General features: G+C 43.5%; 1 protein-coding gene across 2 annotated transcripts in view; it reads left to right on the forward strand.

Annotated features, from left to right (window-relative positions):
• The window catches only part of LOC308384705 (plexin-B2-like), a 147,725-nt gene that overhangs the window by 18,926 nt on the left and 105,666 nt on the right, over positions 1 to 23,133 (forward strand). Inside the window, exon 2 of one of the 2 annotated variants that reach the window (XM_080863289.1) lies at positions 9,246 to 9,432. The exons of the other annotated variant lie outside the window; for it this stretch is intronic. The gene's annotated coding sequence lies outside the window, so the exon portion shown is untranslated. The remainder of the gene's footprint in view (positions 1 to 9,245; positions 9,433 to 23,133) is intronic. 2 annotated transcript variants of the gene reach the window in all.

Raw genomic sequence — 23,133 nt, forward strand, 5'->3', positions numbered from 1 at the left:
ATTTAGATATTGTGCACGTGCGCATGCATGCTTGTATAAGTGTGCTTACAAGTGTGCAAATGTGTTACATTGTAGGTGTGTGGTACACCACTGTCCAGACACATCTGCCTGGCTTTAATTAGTTTTGGCTGGCACAGGGACCAACCAGTCTCTGTGGTGTTTAATAACAGCCCAGACAGTAGGCATTTATCAAGGTCTTAATACAGCTGAAGGATCATTTGGCCAAATAACTTTAAAGTGATTATATTCTTTTTATTTTCTGAAGCTGCTTGCAGAGAAGTTCCTGTTTTGTTTTTTCTTCCCTGCATGCCAGGGTTTGTTGAAACAGAAATTGTCTCTGCTGTGCATATTTTGGATCTCTTTCGGTCTTCATCTATTTTCCTCTCTTCTAAATTGTTTTTCTTTTCTGGTTGGTCACTGTATTAATATGTTATGTCTCTGACCCACATTTCCAGGCCTTTCAGTTCTTTCAGGCTTCTTCCTCTTCCTCACTCCTCCTGCTTTTTTGATCAGAGCCATTGCAGTAAAAAAAAAAAAAAAAAGTCTCCCAACTCAAAGAAAAACAAGAGATTGTGTTTCACTGTCTCCTCAGTCAGAATGTGTAAGTGGTGTTTGGGAGCAAACAGAACATTTCTTTGCTATTTTCTCCGACTATTGAATACAGTGGTTTCTAATCAGGACTGGAGACTTTTGCCGATGAATCAATAAGAACCGACAGACACCCTTTCTTCCCTTAATGCATTTTTCTTTACACCCCTCTCCAGCCCTTCAATTTTGTGAATGTTACCTGATGTGACTTATTTGTCAGCCCTCCTCCCAGTTCTTCACTTTCCATCTACTTTCCCCAGCGATAGTGCCAACAAAACCGGGCAGAGGACACTGTTTTCCTACTCACACGCACACAGTAGAGTCTGGAGAGACAGAAACTTAACGGAGCAGAGCCGAGGCACATGCAGGTGCAGCTTCTCCTCCCTCCTGAGGGATAGCTGTCAAGGTCTCTTCATCCCAGCACTTTTTTTAATGTCATTCCCACAGTGGCCTTAGTATGTCTTACTTGGGTCAAGATAAGCACTCTTACAGGACAGGGTGGTCCCAAGAGGCATAGCGCCCACAGGGGGCATCCCTGCAGCTGTTGCTCCAGCTGTTGCTCTTCATCAGTTTGCATCTTCTATGTGTTGGAAATGTATGTATATTGTTTTTGTTATTATCTCTGACTTACTACAAGGGCAAGTTCCCCATAAGGGATAATAAAGATTTCTACTATTACTGTAATATATTGCATGCCAGAAGGTGCCTGCAAAAAAATATGGTGACGAATTCAAAAGCAGAGGGAGCAGCAGCTAACGTTGCCCCGGAGCTCCACTTGCAAGTTGAGTGAATGCAAATGGAGGGATTTTGTTTTGTTTTGTTTTTTTTAAGTAAAGCAAAGACTTTTATAGCTGTAATAGTTTGCATTCCTACCACAATTCTGCATAGTCTGATATTGCCTCATTCAGCACCGCACCAACTTCCTTTTTGGGCGGGATTGGCTGTCTGATTCCTTGCTCTGTCGGCTCACTGAGGGAGATTGCTTTGATTTTGGGGCAGACTTGACCAGATTAAATAGAGTCGGTCCAGACCGCGTGGACGGATGGCTGCCGGCCATGTTCTCATTTGTGTTTCTCATTGTGGCTTGCATTTCCCCTCCATTTTTTTTGTTCTCTCCCTTTCCCTTTGTTCGCCTTGTGCTTCTGCTCAGTATCTGGCCAACGATTGATAAGACCCAATCCCTGACAATGCTTGGCACGCGACGCAGGATCGGTGGCAGCGGCGCTCATGCATTGTGGCGAGCATGTGTCTGTTCGGGCTTTAGGAAGGAGATGGGATGCGTCTCACGTCATTGTTTATCTACCTTTCCACTTCCAGATGGCACTCAGCAGAAAGAATGTGGTTCTTGACACACACCCTCTTTCCATGCCTCTCTCGTTCTCGTTGCTCGGTTCCGTCCTCCATCTCTCCCGTGGCTCACTCTGTTGTTTTGGAGTTGGTTTCAGGTCCAGAACACGCAGCGTGAGGCGATGGGAGGAGGCGGTCAGAGAGACAGGAAGGCAGACAGGAACTTGAGAGGAAGCCATAGAAAGTCAGGTGGTAGTCTAAGTACGTGTTAAGACTTGGTGTGAGAGCATATGTGCTAGTAATTATACCTCTGAGACTGCGGCACTTGATGAGTATTTGTGAATCTGAATCCCAATAAAAAAAAGTGATTCAGTATGACAACATATTTGAAAAACATTTGACTTTTTTTTTTTTTTTTTTCCCCCCTGCGAGTCATTGAATCATAAAAAAAATCGAGTCTCGGGCAACCACTGAGTCGGCTAGCCCCAGTCCTCTTGGTTGTCTGGATTGATGGACGGTCAATTCTAGCAGCGGGGGATAATCACAGCGTGTCAGCCTCCACCGATCCAAACTCTTATCTCTGTCTGCCCACTGCCAACATGCCGCAAATGACCACAGGGACACACATTTTCTCTTTATTGTTCCAAAAACCCCAAGGGAGAGAATGTGTTTTTACCTACTGAATGCAGCCTTTGCAGCCCTGTGCGACTGTATCCTCCACTGGTTGAACACATTCACCTGGAGTGCACCTTTGCCACACGGGCATTTGCCTCCCAGTTTTGGAAGTGAATGCACTTATCTCAAGGCAGTGCTGTCAGAAGTTTCTTTTTTCTTTTTCTTTCATTTTTACCTGCTGACTTTTCAGAGGAATTATGCACTGTCTGAAGTGGCTGACGATAAGCCTTTTCGTTTTCCGGTCTGAATCTTCCATTGTAACACGTCAGTAGTATCAGTTTGAGCTCTGGCATTGTCCCACGGCACTATAAGGCACTTTTTAAAAATCTTTTAAAGTCCCACTGCCTTCACCATCAAGCATGATCAAATAAGATTATCTCTCCTGAGTGTTTATCACAACAATGGACTTGAACGAAAGTCCTTTTTCTCGCATCCGCCCTGCCGCCCGAAGGTCTTTTGAGGGGTTATTTTTCCCCAAGCGAGCGGTGCTAATTGTGGCCTAATGGCAAGCTGTTATAGCTTAGAGTGGTAAAAAGCAGTCAGTTGGTGAGGCTTGCTCCCTTTCCTGTGCAGGCTGATTACGCTGTCTAGTTAATGCACCCTCCTTAGATACAAATGGAGGGTGGTTATTGCATCAGGAGAGACAGTCAGCCTGTCAAAATCGCCCTCTCTAACAGACAAGAGAGGAGATAAAGAGAGATGGAAAGGAGTGAGAGAGAAAATATTCTGGAGAGCCAATTTCACTGAGGGGATAGAAGCGTGGTAGTGCAATTATGAAATATAGCTTTCTGTTTCAATAATGACCTTTTTCTCTGCAGGCTATATATAGACCAGTGTAAATGGTTTAGAGAGTGATCTACACTGTCCTATACGTGATGACCTATGGATCCCTGCAGAGAGTTCAGACAGTTTCTGGTGGTGAAAGGTTCAGTCTTGCTGGTACTAAGTTGAGCGAAAAATTGAAGCAAGAAGGCAGTCAAAGGCTATAGACACGCCTTCTTTTAGTTGTTGCCCTTGTGTTGCCGTTAGTCACTTCCAGTTTCCTGCACTTGGTATGTATGTGTGGGAGTTCACGCCTGCGTATTTCTGGAATTCCACAGAAAGAAACAGTGTCGCTGTCATGTGGGTTGTTTTTCTTTTTTTGCCATAATTAATCACCAGGGCATCATATGATTGTTTCAGCCCAAGTTTCATTTGAAAAAAAACAAAACAAAAGCGGTGTCTCTTAGGACAACTTCTGTTTCAAGTCACAAATAAAAGCCCAGTGAAACAAGGCCTCAGCGCTGCTGCCAGTTGTGCAAAACACCCACACTGGCTGCTTTGCTGCGTGCTGTGCATCTGTCTGGATAGATACTCAGAGGTGTTACAAACCAGCTACTCCAACAGTAGCTATGTCAAAGTTGGGGGAGAAAAATGGGGTCACGAACTGATCTGGCTGAGGTGGATTGGTAAGGGACTGTGTACCAGAAAACAGATGCTTCTGTAAAAACACTAAGCTGTTTATGCTTAATCAATCGGAGCTATTGCAGTGAATAGAAAAACACTGAATAGGAACAAGTTTGTGTAACTATAAGCACATTAAAGATTATTTGTCTTAAACTCTGCTTTGTACCAACCAGAAGTACACTCCTGAAAAGCCTTCCTACATGACATTTACACAAAAATTAACTCTTGGGTTCAATTATAGACCAAGAAAAAATCCATTTAGGCTTGGAACAAATTGTCTGTAGATTATATTTGATTATTAATCAATTTATTCCTTACGTATTCTAATGCATTTTCTGGTGATAAGCCTTTTAACTCCTTATTTTGAAACCTATGATAACATGTTAATGGTCAGGCTGAATTCTGGTGTCCCATTGCATGATAACGCTTCTTCTTTTTCTTTTTCTTTTTTTTAAATGACCATCAGCCCGGCGCCGGTTCCATTTTACAAGCGCTCTTTAAATCACTGTAACTCCATTACTGTTTCTGCTAGAGACAAAATCCAAATGGTTTCGCAAAGAAGAGAAGAAGAGCTTTAAAGGGACATTCTGCGTTTCACGGTAGCACAAAGGCTTCACAAGGCACTGCTGACTGAACTCAGAAAACAAAAAATCAGCTCCGCCTAGATGTTACCATGTGCGCTTCACATTACCATAACTCCTCAACCATTTTCGGGTAGAGAGAACATTCAAATAGTTCCTGAAAGATGAGAATTATTTTGCAATTTTAACTGCCAAAGTTACAAAGTAATTCCTGGCAGCCTGCAAGATACTTGGGTGATAAAGGTACAAAGTGCCTATCTGAAGGTCATGTACCACAGTACACTGCCAGATGTACTTTAGTATGAATATCCTTTTGCCAGCCACTTTATTGAGTACACTTGTTCAAATGCTTGTTAATGGAAACATCTAAAAAATCATATGGCAGCAACTTGGCATATAGACATGGTCAAGACAACCTGCTGAAGCTCAGACTGAGCATCGGAATAGGGTTGGCATGGTTGTTGGTGCCAGATGGGCTGATCTGAGCACATCAGAAACTGCTGATATACTGGGATTTTCCCACACAACCATTTCGATGGTTTACATGAAATGGTCCAAAAAGGGAAAATATCCAGTGAGCAGTAGTTCTCATGGCAAAAAAGCTTCATTGAGGCCAGAGGTCAAGGGAAAATGGGCAGACTGTTTTGAACTGATAGGTAACAACCAAAGTATGCATAAGAGTATCTCTGTATGCTCAACATGTTGAACCTTGAAGCGTTAGGGCTACAGCAGCAGAAGAGCACATCGGGTGACAACAGGAAACTGAGACTATAGTTTGTACGGGTTTATCAAAACCGGGCAATAGAATGTTAGCCGGTCTGATGAGTATGCACTTCTATGTGACACTCGGATGGGAGATTCAGAAACTGACATAAACAACATAAAAGCGTAGATCCGTCCTGCCTTGTATGTGTACCTTTAGGGCCCCTAGGAACAACTGAGGTTTGCTTAAATGCCACAGCATGATTGAGTATAATTGTTGATGGTGTTCAATCCTTTATGACAACAGTGTACCAGCAGGATAACATGCCATGGTACAAAGCTCAAATCATATCAACTTTCTATTTTTGAACATGACATTGAGTTCTTGTAGTCCAATGTCCTCATCATTCATCAAATCTCAATCCAGTACAGCACTTTTGGGATGTGCTGGAGCCGAGGATGAATGTACGGCTGACACATCCACAGCAGCTCCACGATGCTGTTGTGTAAAAATGGAAATCTGAAAGGAATGTTTCCAGGACCTTGTTGAACCCATGCCACAAAGACTTGAGGCAGTTATAGAGTATACTTAATATTTACATAAAAACAAAGTTTGGATTTACACAGTTTGATTTATACGCACTCATATGTACCACAGCACTATACCATGAGTTATAGTGCATATTATAATGATTTCACGCTAAAACGTGGCTGGATGCAGCACCAGCAGACAGCATCATAACACAGCTACTGATGCTTCACATTGGGGCATGAGCAGTGAATCACCTCTGGACTGAGCCCTGTGAAGTGACTAAAGATCTGCCAATACAGGGAGGATCGAGGCTAGGACAAAGAAGACGCAACTCTGTGGCTACCACACAGCTGCATCTGATCAATACCTTGTTGGGAGGTTGTAAAGGAAGTAATGAGGTAGTGCATAAGCTGTCAGTCAGTATGTTTTTGTTAGGTTCTTATGAGGGTCTGATGTGAGTAAGCACCTAATAACTAGGCAGGCTGGTTGAATGTAGAGCACCTTTGACATCTTCTAACATCTGGCTGTCTTCCAGTAATCTCTTTTCATTTTTCCCACCTCATTGAGAACTAGGCAAGCAATGCTATCGCTGGACCATTTACTGAGTATGATCCAACATCTGTCTTGCTCATGTCTCTTGTTTTGGCATTAAACACCCCCCCCCCCCCCTTCCCTTGTCTCGTCTCCGTCTTTCACCCCCTCTGGTAGCCGTCACAGCCGCTGAACGATTTCCTCTCACTGGGAGGCTCCTCCGAGTCACTGTGGCAGTGTCAGATGAGGCTCCTATTTAAGCTCATTAAATGTTTCCAAGAGAATAGGAAATCAATGGTGCATGCCGTTGCGCGAGAACTTTTCTCTTAATTTAATTTCCCCTCCCCCTTATCTGTTTGCACATCTCTCTCTCCTTCTTTTTCTCCTATCATTCACGCTTGTTCTTTCCAACTTGTCGTTCTCCTTTAAGCCGTGGATGTGGAGGTGGGCGAGGTGGGGAGGAGGGAAGGCAGAAACGGTTGCCTTCAGAAACTATTTCGGACTTGTATCTGTGACAGGGACCGTGGTGTGAAGCTGTCCAGACTTTTCAGTGTTGTTTAGCGCGCTCGCCGCACAAAGCACAATCAGCCGGAAAGTTTTGCGCACAGTGACCCGACCTGGGGTTTTTAAGCTTTGCTTTCAGGCCGTGCTGTTAAGGGAACAGGTTGCAACCAACCAGAGCAGAATGTTGCATTGAAAACATGTGGCGCGGTGACGTGTGGCTCGAGATGACCCCCGCCCCTCCCGGTTTAAAAATCCTCCCACCTCACGCTTGCCTCCCTCCTATTTTGAGTTTTATTCGTCATCTCATCTATTTTGTCCATCTGTTTAGTTTGCTTGTAACAAGTTTTTCTTCAATTTAGGCAGGCAAATTAATGTGTGTGTGCACGCTTGTAAATCCTTGTGAGTACATGTCTGGCAGGGCTTTGTGCCGTTTGAAACTATGCCTGCGGGCTGGGCCCACACCTTCTCTGGATCTCCTGTAATTGCTCTTTTGGGGCCTTGTCTCTGGCTCTGAGCCCGTCTCCATCACTCTCTCTCTCTTTCTCCCTTGCTCTTTGGCCTTCTTCCTTTTTTTTCCTTTTTTTTTTTTTTGCCCTCAGTTCCACTTTTCTCCCCCTGCATGGCTCATTATGGCTGATCCCCACCTGCCCAATCTGGGAATTGTCTGTCTGCCTGCACGCACAACACACACAAACACACACACACAGCAACTCAGCAGTTTTTAGAGCTGCCTGTCGCTTCGTTGGTTTGTGTACTATCTGCTATAAAACAGCTTTGCTAATACTGTTTGGCCAAGAAGTGGAAACAATAGTGCTGTCACATTTTTTTCTCCTCTTCTCTTGGTGGAAACAGACAGTTTCTCGTCTTTGCTGTGGCTGTCAGAGCACCATTTTTCATAAAGCCCTGGCCCTTCAACCTTAGCGTCTGCTTTTGTATACCGTAGCCTCAACCACATGCTCCTAACCACAGGCCTCCTCCATTTCCATTTCAGCCCTCCCTTCAGCCTGTCACCCAGCAGCCCCTCCATGCCTGTTCCCAGGCTAGGGGGCTTACTTTGAAGGATAATAGATGTGGCCAGTTGCAGCTGCTCAGCAGCAGGGCACTATCATAGGAGTTATCTAAGGGCCTGAGAGTGGTTGGTGATGAATGGCTGGGAGCTCTGTGTCTCAAACAATCAATAAGCCACTAGCACCCAGATGAGCTAGATGCCCCTTCACTCTCCGCTTCCCCCTCTATCTACGCATATATCTCCTGCTCGTAATCTCCCACTATGTTTTGTGAACTTTTCCCTCCAATTCATGGCTTGAATTGGGCCATTGATCTTTTATCCTTGGCTTGTTTTAAATAAAGGGCCAGTATCTTCTCTCCACCCAAGCATGCAAGCTCTCCGACAGCAGTTATTGCTACACAAGCGGCAAAGCTCACAAACATTACTTTAGACTGATCGAAGGCCCGTAATCTGAGAGGGAAAACAGAGAAAATGAAGGGGAGCGTGTATGAAGCTGCTGTCCCTCCCCCACCCAATCTGTAGCACTGCTGTGGTTTTCATTGCAAGGCTGATGCAAACAGAGGTCCCATGTGGATGTACACATTTGTAATGCAGGCAAACACAAACACACCCGCATACACCAAACAGTCTTTCTGTCAGGGCTCATTGAGCACAACCTGTCCCAAAGCACCTCAGAAAGCCTCATCCACCCTCTCTGAATTGTCTCAGTGTTGTGCGCACACTTATGCGATGCCTCTTCAGACAACCAAAGTGTGTAAATTTTTATTTCCACTGCAGAACAACAGGTGTGTCATAGTTACTGTCTGTGTTAGTTTTTGATCTTCTTTTCCCCCCCCCCCACATTGCCGGTGAGAGATTTCCAATGAAAAGAGACAACTGGAAATCTCTCTTTCTCTTTGTCTTTCTTTTTTCTCACCTCCGGGTAGTCTGTCTGTATCCTCTTTCTTCTTCTAACACTACGCTCTCCTTCTCTCCTCGAACTCCAATCCTACCTCTTATTTGTTGTTGTCTCTGTCACAAAGAGCAGATTCTCAACTTGGTAATTGCATGTCTGTTCGCCACCACACCTGTTGCTGTCAAGTCAGTAGTGTGGGAAAGAGGGGGAGAGCTGCACCCTCTGGCCTCTATAGCCCTGACTCTCTACCCCACCATCACCACCTTTGTTGCAGGTGTAAGCCCACAGGGACACGGGAGTGTGATTCGGCCAATGTGTACACGTGTGTGGTATGGTGTGCTCTGATTGTGTTTATCTGTAACCTTGAGCGTCACCTCTTGGTGTGCGTGTTTGTGCAAATGCATGTGTGTATCTCCTCAAACCTGGCCCCTGCTGACAGTTTACTCTCTCACCTGCTAATCCTCTCCACCTCCTCTCCTCTCTCCCTTTATCCAGAGCCCAGGCCCTTAATGAAGCTGGGGGTCAGCGGTGGTGTGCGGCTAATTGGCCAAGTTTGCCCGGGGCTCCGGCAGCCTGTGATTGAAGTGTCCAGCAAGCACCGACTGTGCAGTCACTGCTGCACCCTACTCTGTTTCGCTTCAACAGCCAAGACAGTCGTTGCACCCCTGTCGGCCTCTCCCTAGTGAGTAGCACCCGAGGTCATTTTATTTTCTCACTGCACAATACTCCTTTCCAGTCTCCTACGCTCTTGTGCTAATTTTGTGCAAAGAAGATTTCTTTACCTATTTTATGGATCACCAGGTCTGCAATGTTAGAACTTCTACTGTGGAATGTTTAGATAAAGATTGAAGTTTCTGTCTCTGTGTCCTATGCCTCTGTATTTTTTAAAAAGATTATTATTATTATTACTAGACTTTCATTCCCACACTTTATCCCAGCATTTTCTTGGCTTGCGTGACCCTCACACTCTGTCCTCATTTGCCACAGTGGGATTTAGGCAATTACCACGGTCCCCCATTGGCTAGCAGCCTGAAGAAAGAAAAAAGAAAAAACAATCCTCCAGGCCCAGCTCTGGCCAAGCTTTAGCTCAGTGTTCTGAGTGAACAGGAGGGGATGAAGTAATGGAATGGAGGTATTTCTAATTAGTTGAACCTCCTACTTCTCTTCGTTAAGGCCTTCCTGACTCCCGGTTGTTTGGCTGTCAATAGCAGAGGTAGAATAGCAGAGGTAGGAAGTGGTAGTGAGGTCAATGGTAAAGTCTGAGCAGACAGGAGGTACAGGACACAGAGAAGGCACTAAGGCAACGACTCTGCTACCCAGCAGGCAATTGTCCATCTCACCTGGGAGATATGCAGGCAGTGCTTAGCCACAGTACACCATTGAAAACATCTTTTCTTTCTTGTCGTGCTTATAGAAGCGGAACATTGCTGACGAGTAAATGGTTTGTGTCAGGAAACAATGGTCCAATTATAAGTCAAGTCTTAGCCTACTAGTTGGGAGAAGTTCTAGTCTGTCAAATCTTTATTTGCACACCAGTAGGTTTCCATTCTTGTTTATTAAAGAACGCAAGTGATTAGATCTGCTCCGAGGCTTCATTAAATGAAGCTCCCCAGTAATTATCTACACTCACAATAGTTTTGTGTAGACAGCTGGAAAAACTAAATGTTTTCACATTTAATTTAAGCACAGAAAAAGGACCGTTGTTACCACTCGTCTGATGACGTGAATGAAAGGGTGAGCAATATGAACATGTGATCTCGTGAGGCATATTTCATCACTTCTTCTGAAACCGTTCCTGGATTTACTTTAAATCCCAAAGCTGCCACCAAGCCTCAGGACTTGCAGGTTTCTTAGGGTGTTACACTTGTCCATCTGTGGAGTGCTTAACGTGACAGATGACTCCATTTCTCACTCATCTTCTCCCTAATCAGCTGTTTTTTTTCTTCTTCTTAGGTCATAATTCTTGTGCTCCAATTTCCCTTGCAGCATGCCTGCCAGCCTACCCGCTGGTGTTAAAGATAAACAAAATATGGCTCATTTGAAATATAGGCTACACCAGGTGGTTGTTTGGCCTATGCTGAATGATTAGAAGTTTGGTGGAGCTGTGGCTTTCATCAAAGTGCTACAGTTGCGACTCCAAATAGATCACATTAAACAGGCACACTTTTCTGTTTTTTAATTTTTCTTTGCTGTTTTTCGTTTTGATCCTTTGTTGTTGACTCAGTTTGTCTCACATCCCAAAAGATGGTGTGAATGTTATGGTAATGACATGCTTTTTGGTATCCATAAGGATTAGGAGGTGCCAGTCATTTCTCCCATGAGGCTTTGCCTTGTCACAACCCTGGAGCAAAGACATACTTGGGGGATGAATGAATTAGGATGCACTTGAAAAATCTCTCTATTTTTTTTTTGTTGTCTTTTGCAATGTTGTGGGTGGGTCCCTTAGTTTTTTTTTTTTTTCTTTCTCCCTTGTGTGTCACTGCCCCCCCCCCCTTTTTTTTCCCTTCTGCATTAAATTTTGATACTTTGAACGTTACTAAAGTAGTTTTGCACTCTTAGTTTTGCATGCTTGACTTGCTCCTTGTTTACTGTGTAAAATGTGCTATTTTTGAAGTATAATAGCAAAAATAAGTAAACAAGACCATTTAACTTGCAGTATTTCAAAGAGGAGGCTCATAGAAGATATTGTTTTCTAAAAAGGCTCCACGCTTGTTTAGAATATTGCTGATGGCGATACCCAAGCCGTGGCACTTTTGAAGTTGGTTCAGGTTAATCAAGTGAGGAGAAAGCTGTCCGACATCAAAAGTCCTTTCTATGATACTCAAAATGACTCTGAGTTTAAGTATGAATCCCCAGAAATGAGAGTGAATAATTCATTTGTCATGCTAAATCAAAGTGATGATCCTAACTTTAAGGCCTGTGATCTATTGAAATTGTCACAGTGGTTTGTCAGATGACAATGTTTCATGTAATCTGAAGCCAACTGCTATGATTAGGTCATAGCAGGGTAAAAATCTTCAGGCCTATGCGGTCAGCACAGAGCAGGTCGAGCCTTTAGAAAATTTTCATTACCAAAAAAAAAGTCACAGCATTGCAGGTGTATACTAACGTCTTTTAAGGCTGTGCAAAAATGGTTTAAAAAGCCTGCTAACGTGCTCCAGGCATCACCAGAAGCCAACATACCCCCTCATCACCAGCCTGGGTTTTCTCTACGGAAAATGGCGAATGTCGTGTCCTTGTGGTACAAAAATAATATAAAATACCTTCTCCCTGACTCATCACTCCTGCCCCTCCTCCTGCAAGTTCGCCCCAACTCCAACATGGTACTGCAGCCCTCCATTTCCACTGCCTCCTGTGAATATCCAAGCTGTCGAGGCTGACTGGGCTGAGCGTTTTCTTGCCAGGGCACAGTTGGACCAGATCCGGCCTCCGGGCCACATATACCGCACCACTCCAGCCCCTGCAAACAAGGCCTGCCCTGTGCAGCTGTCATCTAAATGCTAAGCGCTTTGGATCGCCACGGCCGATTCCTTTTGTACATACTTACTTGTTTTTTTTGTTCGGTTTCTTTGCGACTACTTGCTCTCTTGGAACACGATAGCTTTACATTCTTTACAGCTTGCTGACTATGAACTTCTATTTGTGTTCGTTTTGTGAAAAATACTGAATTTCAACAAGAGTGGGAGTATTTTTCTTTTTTAATAACAAAGGTATATAGTTGCAGAAATCTGTATAGATGCTGCAGATGCTCTTTGTCTATTTTAAGGATTGTGAGCTTTTACTCAAAGGCAGGTTTTTAAGCAACAGACTGTTATCTTTCAGATGATTGTATATGACCTAATCATTGCATCTGTATCCTCTGGAGGATTACAAAATGTGGTTGTCTGGCTTTATATAGGTATTGTGAACCAAGCCCATTTTAAGGGGAGGCAAGTTGAGAGACAGATTCCAGATGAGCCTCTCAAACAGTTTCATGTCAAATCCACAGACATACAAATCTCCACAATGATCTGCCAAGTTTCTGCTGAATTCACTGGAGCAGGAATAGCAGAATTTCACACCCCAGCACTGAGCCCCCGCTCCCCTCCTCTCAGCCATCACTGGGCGCTGCTTGGCAGCAGAGGATGATGGGAAACATCTGTGAAATTTGCTGTGTGTGTGTGTGGATGGTTGAATACACTCACCAGATAAAGAATTTTGTTTTTATGTTGGGTTTTTTTCTTTTTTTGAGACATCTTTTGTGTAACATCAGGTGAGCACATTCTTTTTTTTACTAAACAAACCTCACGGTGGAATAAATGTAGATGCAACAGGCAAACTGTTTCAGTAGTTAAATTGCTCAAGGGATAATCTTTTCGAATTGTTCAGATAAGCGAGCAGCAGCAAGTGAGGAAAAGAAGAGGCGGTTATGCACTTCCTTCGCAGCTAAATTACTTCCGGTGGATGACAAAAAGGAAGGAAAGGCAGCCCCCTGTTGGCTTAATTTTCTATTTTTACACAGCTTTCAATACTAATCATGCTGCTACTAGTATATTATCTAGAAAAAAAGAAAGAAAGAAGAAGAAAAAAAAACTCTGAGAGAATGATTCAGCTGATCCTCTGGATGCTCCTCTGCAGCTGCCAGCGATGTGACTGCTCAGAGTCACTGAAGTCTCTTTTATTTGGGTGTGCTGTGCTATATAAATAATGAAATGGAGCCCGTAATTGGTGGTTCTTGGTAATTAGGACCAAGCTGTCAGCTAGCGAAGTTGCCTCAGTCTGATGGCGCTGTAGCTAGGGCAGTAATTACTATTATCTTTGGGGACTGTTGACACAACAGTAATCCCATTCTCGTTGTAAGGATAGTGGGGCCTATGTTTTCTGTCCCTATTTTAAGAGGTCTGTCTGTAATAATACCACAGACTCAAATTTTCAGGTATCTGCATTAATGCTCGTCAACACCAAACCATGGGTGCTAATGGAGAGGAAGACCTCTCTCCTTAAGTTTGCTGTTTGGTGACTATGTGTGAAGAGCTTGTCCATATTTTCATTAGTCAAACAGTTTGACTTTTCCCTTCGAGCGGTGTGACGCCCAACCATAAACAGCATTATCAACCATCTCAGCAGGTTTTCTAATACCCCTGTAATCCTGTCATTTCATTCATGGATACCGCTGGGGTTATACCAGGCTTGGAACGTATCTGCCCGCCTGTCTCTGCTCCTCTGTGTGAGAGATTGGATTCCCCAACTCCCTCTCCTGCTTCGTCTTGCCACACACAAACACACATGTTCGTGCCCCAATGTTCACTCATCTCTTGTCATATCCTCACAGTGTATGGGCTGGTCAGACACGATGAGATGTATAGGGTACAGGGCGATGGCAACAACGTGCCCTGTGTGTAGGTTTTTTCCTAGTAGCAGATAATAACTTGCCCTTGCTAAAGTGAAGTTCTGTTCATCTGACTCGAGGCTTACAAGCACAGCATGTACTACATGAGATGAAGAAAGTGAATGTCTTAAAAAAAGGGGGGGGGGGGGTGCCCAGGTGACATTTCCTTTTCCCTGCCGTGTTGTAAACGAATGAACCTGCTGGAGACTTACATTGACTGTATGCAAGAAAGGGTGGAGTGTGATTATTGCGTGAGTGGGAAAAAAAGAGCAGTGAGGGTGAGCAAAGGGCAGAGGAGCTGCTGTTTCCACGTATACAGTAACACGCAAATTGCGTCGTGTCTGAATTAAACATGTGGCACCTCATTGCTTGAGGCGTGATGGACATTCAAACATATTGCAAGGCAGAGAAAATGGCTTTTTAAGTAGGCTATTTATGGCGAAGATATTGTATTCATTTCTTTATAATAAAACATCCATTACAGTCTGAGTGAATGGCGTGGGGAGGTGAGGCCGGCAGAGTGCAGCTCAATGTAATAACAACTGTGCGTCTGCTCTAAATGAGCCAAGGAAAAGAGCGGGTTCCTGTAGATATTAGTTTCCTTTGTAGGGGAGCTCAGATCTGGTGATATGCTTCGCGAGGAGTAATAAAGAAATATATCTGTTTTTATTGTGCCCTGGCGACAGAGTTATGTTTAGAGCTAGTATAAAGAGCTGGTACATGGCGCAAAATGATATTATGGCCCATTAGGTGGGGGCCTGAGCTAAGCGTCGCTACTGGTAACTGAGGACTGGGGGTAATGGGGCCGCGGCGTATTGTCTGTGATCTGCTCTTTCACTTCTCTTGATTGAATCGTCTACATCGCTGGCACTTCATCTCCTGGGGAACCGGAGTAGACAAGGTGATTTTGGCTGAAGACATCACTCTGTCAAACCTGGGAGCTAAGAGAATAGGATGGGGGAATTGGAAGGGGTGCGTTCGGAAATGTAAAGGAAAGGTGACGTTTAGGAATTATGGTGTGTAGAGCAAACTGATCCCAAGGTTTATAGTTTTTACTTTGCAACAGAAATCATCTCATTCTGTTTTGTGGGTTCTCAAAAGAAAATAAAACAATAAAGATTTCTTTCTTTTTTCTTAAACTTTAGTATTGTTCAGTCGTCGTCCCCCTCCTGTGGTTTTGGTCTGTTTATGAAACAATACAAATTTAATAACTTTTATAAGATCAAGGTTCTTTGGCTCCTCACGTTGCACTGTGTGTCTCTGGTCTGTTTCTCTGACTCAGTTTCTCAGAATGAGTGAGAGATTTTACAGTATCATTGCATCTTTAGCTCACTTCTACTGTACTACTGACCCTTGACTGTACTGCAGTCAAGGGTCTACGAAAGGGGAGACGCTGTAAATTAGAATACCTGGGTTCTCAGGAGTCTCCCACTTGAGACCCATCCACTCTCAGAGCTCTCCTGTAAATTCAGCTTCACTTCTATCACTCATCAAACTGCGTTTTTCCAGTTACATGTTGAGCAGATGAGGTATTGTGCTGAGTGGCATATTTTATCTGCTGTCATGCAGCAGTCAGCATGCGGGCTCAGGAAGTAATGTGAGCCAAGCAGGCAAAGAATTCCAGGCATCCTGAATGAAACCAGGTGTGTGTGTGTGTGTGTGTGTGCGTGTGTGTGCGTGCGTGTCTGTCTGTTTTGTTTTGTAAAAAAATTTAATTCTACAATTTGTTCTTTTGGTGTATCTTGCTCGCACATAAGACTTACAGCCATGAGTGAATGTATGTCAGTAGACCGGCTTTCATAATAGTGAAAGATTCAGTGATAAGAAACCAGATGAGGCAGATGTGACTGCTGGCTTGTTTATGTTTGCATATCATGTTGGACTATCAGCTCTCTCCCCTTCACATACCGCTCTGGCTGTTCTGCTCATACGTCTTTCCTCATGTCGATCTTTTTAGTGACCAAAAAAGGAGTAACGCAGCTCCCTCTGCATTTTTGAGACACTCTGTCACATTTGAGCTACCTTATGCTTCCACCTGCCAACGTAGAGAATGGTCAACCCAGAACGAGTGTAAAACAGGCGAACAACCCAAAGTACTACCAGTTAATTGAGAACACAAAGATGTTGAAGGATATACCTTGTTTTGTTTTTTTTCTTTTACACAGGCTGTTTAGCAAAGCCCCAGAGGTTGATCTGCCAAGAGAATGGATTTTGATGTCTCCCTGCCCTATAACAACTGCTAGTTTATTTTCTAATTTAATATTGCCTGTTTTAACTTGAAAACACTGCACGTGTTATAAATTGTTTAAAAAAAACAAACAAACAAACACGCACACAAACAAAAAAAGCAGCTGGTTACTGGCATTACACCCACATTGCATAAGTTTTGACCCAAGGCTGTGACTAAAGCATTTAGATGGCTCTGACAGCAACGTGCGAAAGCTTTTCGAATTTGTTCCTTGTCCAAAGACTCCACTCCTTTCGCTTGGGCTCCACTATGCCATCAAAGGAGATGGTGTTCATTGACAGGGTTTTGCTAGCAGGAATGTGTGACTAAGTGTCTGTGTGCTTGTTGCCTGAACATGTACGCCCCATATCAGCCATCACCACAGGAAATGACCAGCCGTTTGCTTTGAAGTCCCAGCAGACTTTTTCATTATTCCTACTATCTCTGGAGACACAAGGCGACAACCCCCTCTTCCTCTCTCTCCCTCCCCGCTCCTTACGCACCCGCTCTGCACTCACCCTCTGCTGCTCCTCACTCAGAGCTGTGCCACCAAATGCCTGATAGAATGCAGAACAAGCGTCTATTAGCATAGAAAATGGGAGTGCTGGTGGCCACAGGGCACAAACCCCACCACACACACACACACACACACACACACAAATCCACACACCCTACTTGCCTGAAAAGGCTGAAAGGGCACGTGTAATTGCATTTTTCGTCTGCCTGTGCAGAAACTCAACGGAAGATACAGGGAATTCTAAGTTTCCCCAACCTTGGCCCATCCTTCCACTTCCCTTTTCTCGGTTATTTCCCACTTGCCTCGCTGCACACCTCCACTCCCTTCAACCCTCCACTTCCTCTTCTTATGCTCCTAGCATGTCGAAATGGGTGGCGTGTGGAGATGAAATTAATTGGATCCAACTGTAGAAAGTGTTCAGCCCCCCCGTGGTGCACTGCTGTGTGAGGTGGGATTGGCACACGCTCACCAAAAACTTACAGCAAAACCAAGAGTTGCTCTCTGCTGCCATTTTTTTTTTTTTTTTTTTTTTGCCAATCTGGATCATCACTTCCTACACACAGTCTTACATGGAATCAAAAAATTGAAATTTTGCACACACACTATATTATACCCCAGTCCATATTTCACCCACATGCACAAGCAAAACAAAAAGCGCATATTTTTTCTGTTGATTCATACAATATGTATGCGCAAGTTTCCGAGCAGAAAGGCAGATGTGTTGTTTGTCTGCCAGTAGGGTGCATGCCAAGGCAGCGTGCCTGGGATGGGTGTGGTTGAAAAACTGGGTTAGGAAATCCCTTGTCGAGGTTATTACAAGCAGAAATACTAATGAAGCTTTTGCTCCAGTAATGGCATTACCAAATGAAAACACTAACCCACATGCTCTAAATGAGCACCTCAATTTCCAGTGACAAAATCCTAATGACTAAATATCAAGTGTACTATACAATTTGGATCATGAATATTAATGGAGGCTTTTATGACATGTAAAAGCAGAAGCTCTATGGTTCTGTTTGTTTTCAGTAACTTATGATAGACACTGACTGTGTATTATGCTGGTACTTTGACCTTGGCCAGTACAGCTCACTCCTTGTTTATTTACCAAATGATCTGAAACCTTTAAATGCATTAGTGTCTCATGTTAATACAAGCATTCCTGAGAGAAGGCAGATTCATGGTGAATTTAGGCGCTAGTCCCACTTTAGTTGCAGCTATGTATCTTTATCGTATGTTTTCCCCCAACTCTTTATCCTCATTTTCTTTAACCCCTCTACAGGGGTTAGACATTTAATAAAGATTTATAGCAAAGATGCATAACCATAGCCTGATTAACATAAGAAAATTTCTAATGAAAGAGTAGATTTAAAAAAAAAAACCTGGCTTGGCACTGACTGTGAGTGACTTTTTGTAATATAAATATTACTGTAAATAGCACTGTGGATGCATTTCAGGCTGCAGTAACAAAGCCAGGTTCAATACCAGTGCTTCTATTATGTGTATGGAGCCTTTCTTCTGTCTTGTGGTGTTATAAATGCTTCCTCTGTCCAAAGGTTGCTGTTTGTTCCCCTCCTTTGTTGTCTGATCAGTCCTGTGTGGCTGTGGCTTTTTGACTTCTCTGTTTGGCCTTCTCTCTGGTCCTGCTGGCTGGCTTTGTCTGATTTATGACAGTCTGGAGCTAATGGTACAGAACCAGGATTTGTGTCTATGGTGTTGTGACTGGACCAGTGCCGGCTCATTGGCCTCCTCACTTCTCTCTGTCTCTCCGCTCTCTCTCACTTGCTCCCTCTGGATGTGGTGAGCGACGGCCGGTGAGTGAGTCGGTTGTTGATCAGCATCCCCACACTCTACCTCATTTGTCTTTGTCCCCCCCTCCCTTTCTGCCAGAAGAGTCGGGCTGCAGGCTGGCAGGGGATCCAGCTCACCTTCAGACAAGGCCACCAGACCTTGTCTCACCTTTTTATTTATTTTCCTCTCTCAAAATCCCTCAGCACTTCTTTTTACACACTGAAGCCTCATTTCCAGTGCATAGTGCAGCTGAACTGGACTCTACTCATTAAAGGTAAAGTACGTAAAATTTTAAGTTATTTAATAGACAAGGGAATGTTGTATTCATAAATATAAATTGATTAGTGTGTAATTATGTCTTCCAGCAGTCTTACAAATTTAGAACTAATCCACAAATGGATTAGTGAGCACCAGGTTTTGAAAGATGCTGTATTCCCTCAACATCATGAATATAGTGGCCAAGATACATAATTGCATTTTATGTATGTCGCTAGAGACCAACCACATATACATTATGCAATAGAAGTTCCTTTTAATTTAAAGATCACTGCACTCTCTCCTCCCTCATTTCCACCTCCCTCCTTTCTCTCCTCACTCCTCCTCTCCTGAATAGAAGTTGGGGCTGTAACACACAAAAACATACACAAACATGCCTATTTATTTCACATACTGTCACAGTTACTTAATCCAGCAAATTAGCCCTTTGACCCTCCTGTCTTTGGACAGCTCACGAGTCGGCTAAATGGCAACAACAGCTTGTTATTAGCTAGCAGTACGCTAGCTAATGTTGGACCGAAGTGTCCTAAAAATCACACTTTCCCTCTGATAAACAGTTTGATTTTATTCTGACATAAGATGAGAAGAAGTTTTTTTGCTTGGTGCAGTCCAACAATGCTAGATCTGTTTGAAAGAAAATTTCACTAATGGCGGCTAACAGCAGCTAACAGAAGCTAAAAACAGGTAAACGTAGCCAAAACAGAAATGACTACTGACAGAAAAGTTCAGGATATTTTCGACAGCTCACCTTAGTACAGTGGTTCCCAAACTTTTTTTTTTGCTGGGCCCCCCTTTGTTTTACAAGAAAAATGTTCGCGCCCCGCACACGCACGCACACACACATCCTCCAACCACACACACATATTTTGCTCCTTTGTGGTTTATTTCACACCTCAAATATTTAGTGAACAATTAAGCAAATACAAGTAATCTGCAATAAATGACAGGTAGTAATAAAATAAACTACTAAGTCTTTTACGTAGCGTAAAACACCTACACGGGTATTTTTGAAAATGCAGCTGTTTCGTCCACACGTAAACGGCGTTTTGAATCACCGAAAACTGAGATTTTTTTAAAACTCCTTTTTTGCGTTTACCTGTGGACGAGGAATACAGAGTTTGTCACACAACCTCAAAGGTATGTACCTTTTTTCACGTCACGCTGTGTGCCATGTTATTGTTTACATGAGATGAATTGCAGAATGGCAGATAGAGACAAAATACTGTTAATCTGACTATCTGCAGGTTTTACACGCTTACATACACACGCAGTTACTGTCCCCCCATTTACAAAGGCAGAGGCGTCACGATGTGATTATTTTACGTGTAGTTGTTGTTGTTTTTTTTCCTGTGTAATAATATTCAACATTGCTATCAATACATTTTTCAAAAAATGCCTCTCTGTGCAAAATAGGTTTAAAAACATAAACAGCTGTGGGATACTGTTTGTCCGTGATTTGAACCGGGGGAACAAATCGTGGCAGGATCAGCCTGATATCATTTGTATCCCGCTGTAACTTTACTGTATATAGTATAGTATGTATATCTCCAAAATGTCAGCAGTAGTTAGTCATTACAAGAAGTGTTTGTGAACTAAAAATCACGAATGTGGGATACTGTTTGTCCGTGATTTAAACAGCCCAGTGCTGCTCCCGACAAAGGGAAAACCAGTTCTGTAGGGGAGACCTACCTTGGCACTTGTGCAGGTGAAGCCAAAGGGAAGATATGCTTCACCATATTTTCTAGTCTTTGGCTTAGAATGAAGTTGGTTTGGAAACATATTCAGCTATGCTTCATCTCCTGCTTTGTGTTTCTGTAGGCGCCCGTGCTAGCAGTGTCCAAGCGGTTTTTTGGAGTTTTTTTCACCCTTTTCATCCCGCCCCCCCCCCCCCCCCCCCCCCCCCCCCCCGCCTTGGCTCTGCCCCACACTTTGGGAAGGTCTGCCTTAGTATCACTGTTATTGGACTTAATTGGGCTGAGTCACTGAGTCATCATCATGTATGAGACTTCTCTCATAAGGTTTTACAGGCTCGTCAGAGGTAATAGATGTTATCTTCAGTGGGCCAACACCCCACACCCATTACAGATGAAAGGCGGCCAGAGTTACACAGTAGACACTTTAGCTAGGATTATGCACTTAAATTGGAAGAGATTTAAAAAAAGAACGCAAGTGACTGCAATCTACTGACATCTAGTGGCAGTATATTACTCACTCTGCCTTTAATTGATTTAACTGGTTTTGGTATATACTCGTAATTTTCAGGTTATGAGTAAGAAACAGCAATTACGATTTTTGTCCATTTATCTGCCATGGCTGTCATATATTCCTACTCATGTGTCTGTCACACAAATGCTTTGGATTTTCTTTCTTTACTTTCATGCATTGTGTTTTTGTACTTTTAAAAAACCTCCATCTCATTGCATGACTTAAAGAAGGAACCACACCACAAAACAGTTAGGAATCATATTGCAGTTTCAGTGTCAGTTTGAGAGCTGTTAAAGCACCAACTAATGCAATAACTTGATGTCCTCGACTGTGATGACCACCTTGAAAGTCTCATATGTTTGATTAGGAGAATGAAATATAGGTAAGTACCTTGCACCAAAAGTAGAACCTCCACCACGCTGTGGAAATGCAACTTAACATAGGCCTTTGCCAGTCCTCTGTGTCAGGCTGCGAGGCAAACGGGGGGGGCCTTGTATGTGGAACTGTGTTAATTAGCACAGGAGTCTGGAGACGAAAAGCATGATATTTACTGCCACAGTCCCCCCTCCCGCTCCCCCAAATCTCTCTCCTTCTTCCTCTCTTCCTTTTTCTATGTCTCTGGAGGTTGCTTCCATCACACCGCTTGCATCGCCAGGTTTGTGAAGGATGTCGCTGCCAGCTGTCGTTTTTATGGACGGCTGCCAAGCTCTCTCCATATCTTCCGTCCGTTGTCATTTTCTCATTTATTCCCATCTCTTGCTCTCTTTTTTCCCCCACACTTCCGCTGTTTATCTGTTAATGAACTCTGTGTCTCAAGCCCAAGCTCCAGCCTTGCCTCAGGGAGAAGGTTTTTTTTCTTTTTTTTTCTTTTTTAAAGATGAGGACAGTGTGGGAGCGCTCATTGGCACGTTGGCATAGTCATATGTACCAAGGTCGCGTAGGGCGGAGCACGCCCAGGTCGGCACACAGTCTGTGTCCGCTACACCATGCCAGCTCTGCAATCTGTGAGCAGTGTGTTAAGAGCAAAACAGATACTCCATTTCCCTGATGGCTTGGTGGCGTTTGCCTTCTTCATTGGCCCAATAAAGGTCAGAAGAGTATGGACAGACAAAGAGAGCTTTATATCCCTTCTGAACAATAAAAATCCCATTGATTGATTGGCAGCTTCTGCATGAACGTCCTCCCAGACCAAGCAACATGTTTTTTTTGCGTGGAAGCAGTCCTGCTGATGCTGACTTCACCCCAACTGAGCTCTTTGCACTTTGGGTGATTTGTCGCAAATTCCGCTTGTGAGTTTCAGATAGAAAGATATAGTTAAAGACAGAAGCAGTGGGCCAGGCATTCTGTTATTGTACATGTGTCTGAGCCATTTAGGGTTTTGAAAGCATGGCTAACGTAGCCCACACAGACTGCCATCCTCATTCAATCAAAAGAAGAGGATTTTTCAGTTTGTCTTGAGATTTTGAATTTATCTGTGAGGCTTACTGTCTGTATGCGTGAAAGTGAATCCATTTGTTTGTGTGTCTGCGTTATAGTTCCTGAGTAGCCGTGTCTCCCCTGGTGTGCCAGAGCTGTTAAGCTCTGCACTTTATTTTACCCTGGCCTCCTATGAGGTGTCATAGCGAGCCAAATGTACAACAGAAATAAAGACTTGACATCCCTCCTGTTGCAAAAGTGAAACAACCCCTCCTACATGGACACACAGACAGTGCATTTACAGTCAATTCTTTTGTTCGCTGCTTTATAACTTTTGCTCCTGAGATTTCTGGCTTTGTAAATTAAGCTCACTTGGCCTCTGATTGTATCAATTAATCTGCCTTGGCAGTGCTTTGTGAAGGACATACTGGGCAAGGCTAATTGTGCCTTTAAACCAGATACATACGAGAATTTCCATGTCATTAGTAATCCTTCTACAAATACAAGAGACTATAAAATCATTTATATTCCTCTTTATTTTCTGTGTTGTTTTATTTTTTACATCGTGTGCCTCTCCATTTGTCCT

Source organism: Rhamphochromis sp. 'chilingali' (assembly GCF_963969265.1).
Source record: "Rhamphochromis sp. 'chilingali' genome assembly, chromosome: 2".
Lineage (NCBI taxonomy): Eukaryota > Metazoa > Chordata > Actinopteri > Cichliformes > Cichlidae > Rhamphochromis > Rhamphochromis sp. 'chilingali'.